The 4,410-nt window shown below is 38.6% G+C and overlaps 1 protein-coding gene across 1 annotated transcript in view; it reads right to left on the bottom strand.

Moving 5' to 3' along the window:
- Positions 1-4,410, bottom strand: part of LOC106682508 (uncharacterized) — a gene marked incomplete at its 3' end in the record, with an annotated part of 15,331 nt that overhangs the window by 10,212 nt on the left and 709 nt on the right. The window lies entirely within an intron of this gene.

Genomic DNA, 4,410 nt, shown 5'->3' with positions numbered 1-4,410 from the left:
CGCCGGTACTGGGGTTCCGTGCCCCTGCACCGTAGCACAGTTACCTCCATCTTCCATACTTTTCATAGTATTTTCGCATTTTATACCTTCTGCCAGGTTTTGAAACAGCGGCCTCTAACCTGAGGAACGCTGACCAGTACGCCGCCTATTCTAGGAACCGTCGCGCCTGGATTTGAATCTAGTTTTGGTCCACCCCGGGTATTTTATTTCCCCGGTTCCCGCCATATCTGGTGAGAATCCCCCTATCCGCCACCTGGGGAGGCGCCCGATGGGAGACTAGCTACTCCACACATGCATGTGTATATATGTATGTGTATATGGGTGTGTGTAGGTGTATTATTTTAATTTTATTTTACTTCCAAAATATGTCTTTCATTCAATGGAACTGTAATGGATTTAAAACCCATTTTAATGACCTGAAAATTTTAATCCAAGATTTTAAACCGTTCTGCATAGCTCTTCAAGAAACCAATATTTTAAATCATGAAAACACAACTCTAAAACATTTTGAAATCTATAGAAAAGATGGCCCAAACCCAAACCATGGTCACCATAGTGTTCTTGCCATAAACCAATCTGTATATTCCGAAACTATACATCTAAACACTCATCTGCAAGCAGTAGCTGCTAAAATACATTTAAATATCACCTTTTCAGTGTGTAATATGTACTTACCTCAGGATCAGTCAATAGAAACTCAGCATCTCTTGGATATATTTAGTCAGTTACCCCGCCCTGTTCTCCTTGTCGGAGATATGAACGGCCACCATCCTCTATGGGGTTCAAAAGATCCTATTGCACGAGGAAAAATGATTGAAAAGTTTCTAGAAATATCCGATCTACTGTTTCTAAATAGTACCCAACCAACTGATCTCAGCTCTAGTTATAGAACATTTTCAGCTCTCGACTTATCTTTCTGCAGCTCCATGCTATACAATAATCTAGACTGGAAGTAGTGACCACTTCCCAATATTAATAAAATTCACAAATTTAAATCCTATATGCCGAACTAAACCCAGATGTTTGCTAGACAAAGCTGATTGGCTCCAATATTCGTTCCAGGCTATTTCACCACAAGGATCTCTTCGTGATATGAGTGGTGAGTAGGGATGTGAGACAATCAATGGCACCATCTTACAAGCGGCTAAAGCATCAATACCGATGACATATGGATTGCCGAAAAGACCATCTGTTCCATGGTTTAATGACAAGTGCAAGGAAGCCATTAAAAATCGTCGAAGGGCATACAAAAAATTACAAAGGTCAATGACAACCGGTAACCTAATAGAGTATAAAAGACAGAGAGCACTTTGTAGGAGAACATTTAACCAATCTGAAACCGAAAGTTGGAAAGAAATCGTCAATAGTGTAAACGCCACTACAAGTTCTACCATCGTTTGGAACAAAATTCGAAAACTCTCGTCCAAACCGTTCTATCCCCGCCCGACCTTACTAGTCAACGGACGGCTCTCTGATGACCAATTAATTGTTTCAAATACATTTGCAGACTACCTTTCCAAACTATACAACTCCCGCCGAAATAGCACTCCAGAAAAAACAGAATTACAAAATAATACAGACATAATTTCACACTACAACCTACAGTTTACAATGTAGGAACTCGATAACATACTAAATACTGTAAAGGGTTCCTCTCCTGGTCCTGACCATATACATTACGATATGATTAAAATACTTCCAAATGACACAAAAAATGGTTACTTGACTACTATAATCACGTTTGGTCAACCGGATAACAACCAAAAATGTGGCGCGATTCAATAGTCATTCCAATTCTAAAAGCCGCAAAAGATAAGCTCATCCCATCCAGCTATCGCCCAATTTTTCTCACAAGCTGTGTATGCAGAATCATAGAAAGAATGGTCAATAAAAGATTAATGTGGATTATAGAAAAAAATGGCCTAATACAACCATTCCAATTAGGATTTCGAAAGGGTCGATCAACAATAGACCACTTGTTAGGATTGGAGACAGAGGCTCAATATGGATTTATTAACGGACAACAAATGATAGCTGTCTTTTTTGACATGCTAAAGGCATTTGACAATATTAACCATGCCATCATACAATGAAAGTTGTCCTCTATAGGAATCAGGGGCCAAATGTTCCAATTTATCATACAATTTCTTGAAAATCGACATTTTAGGGTACAAATTGGAAACGAACTTTCACAGGGATACAGACAGATTAATGGTGTACCTCAGGGATGTGTACTCAGTCCAACTCTTTTTTCTTTAGCTATAAATGAATTAGGACTGAATTTGTCTAGGGGAGTTAAGCATTTTTTGTTTGCCGACGATCTGGCAATTTTTTGTCCATCTGGAAGTATTAACGATATCCAACTTAAATTACAGAATGCAATAAACAGGATCAAACATTGGTCACACACTATCAACATTCAATTCTCCGTCGAAAAAACAAAATGCCTCCACTTCAGTAGAAAACGAAACACACCTCTGTCACCCGATCTATTTCTAGGTAACTCCCAAACACCATACGCTGATAACCATAGATTTCTAGGTTTAACATTTGACAAACGACTGACGTGGCAACATCTTATCTGTACACTAAAAACGAACTGTACCAAAAAACTAAACATTCTTCGCTCACTAAGCTACACCTACACCTCTTGGGGTGCCGATAGAACTAGCTTACTCACACTTTATAAGGCATTCATACGTTCAAAAATGGACTACGGATCATTGGTCTATGGATCGGCTCGTTCCCAAGTGCTTGCTAAGCTGGATACAATCCATCACGCCGGAATCCGAATCGCGACTGGAGCATTTCGAACAAGCCCTATTTTTAGCCTATGCGCTGAATCCGGACAATTGCCTCTTTTATTTAGAAGATTAAAATTAGCCATAGGCTACACTTCAAAATTGTACCCACAGTCAGAACATCCGACCCATAAATATATATTCAATGGAAAGTTTTCCACTTTTTTTTTTTTTTTTTTTTGACCATCTCTTATCTTAAAACCTTAAAAATTAATCAATCAGAAAATGACAATCCACCCTGGACCCATCAACGACCTAAAACTATTCTAGAACTCTCGAAATACTGTAAGCACAACACTGAACATTCTCGATATAAAGCTCATTTTTCTCGCCTTATCCAAAAAATGCCGACAGCCTTTACAATCTTCACAGACAGATCAGTCAGAACAGTCAACAGCATCAGCTTTTGTTACCAACAATTCCACGCACAAAATCAAACTACAAGAGCTATGTGACATATTCACACCTGAACTAAATGCAATAGCAGCAGGATTATATTTCTGTTTGTTTTCGACCAAAACAACATCATAATAGTAACAGATTCACTAAGCTCGCTAAAAGACATAGATTACATGTACCCGAAACACCCCAAAATTTTTAAGATCCATTACTAGTTAACCACCCTAGTAAATCTGGGCATATCAGTACAATTTATGTGGGTTCCGAGCCACGTGGGAATCACAGGAAACGAACTGGCTGATCGAGCTGCTAGAGAAGCACTCACGCTACCGGGACGCGGCAAAGTGGTTTTAACTCCAACAGAGATGAGCAGACTCCTTATAAGGAAAATTACAGATGAGTGGGAATCTATGTGGAACGAGAGCCCCGCGAGTAAGCTGAAAACTATAAAGAAGGAGTAAATTTTTAGACCATGGAGTAACTCCAGCCCCAAATGTCGTAGAGAGGAAGTTGTGCTCACTAGACTGACAATAGGACACACAAGACTCACTCATCCCTACCCCATTACAAAGGAGACGCAACCAAAATGTAAACACTGTAATAACAATATAACAATTGGCCACATCTTTGAGGAATGCCTATACTTTACGTCACAACTCAGCAGATTTGGATTGAAACCTGACATATCAACATCCCTCAGAAACGATGACAAAACCATAGAATCGGTACTTAAATTTTTGAGAACACAAAATGTATTTGCAGAAATATGATATTAAAAAAATAATAATAATAGTAATAATAAAAAAAATAAATAAATAAAAAAATGCGTTTGAATAAAGGTATGTGTATATATATGTGCATGTGTGTGTTTATGTGTACGTGTGTATGTGAAAATATATATATGTGGGTGTGAATATATGTATGTATGTGTGAATATCCATGTGTATGTATATATGTAAGATACGTGATAGCGGGTTCTGAACTCAAAAAAAAGGAAAAAGGAACGAGAAAATACTCACGGTTGCTGATAATAGACTGCTTTATTCCGTTCAGTAATCCTATATTTATACATTCTAGAGTTGTTGACAGAAGGAGTTCATTCCCGAAGGAATTGCCTAACGTCCCCTGTCGTTTCGCCTTGTTCCTCTTCAACCGCGTTGATGATAATTGCATGAGAGAGCCAGTCTGCCACTACGTTTTCCTTACCTGG

This window comes from Halyomorpha halys, unplaced genomic scaffold (assembly GCF_000696795.3).
Source record: "Halyomorpha halys isolate HHAL.00 unplaced genomic scaffold, Hhal_1.1 Scaffold419.1, whole genome shotgun sequence".
Lineage (NCBI taxonomy): Eukaryota > Metazoa > Arthropoda > Insecta > Hemiptera > Pentatomidae > Halyomorpha > Halyomorpha halys.
The sequence above is the reverse complement of the archived record's forward strand: the minus strand, read 5'-3'. Positions and strand labels throughout refer to the sequence as shown.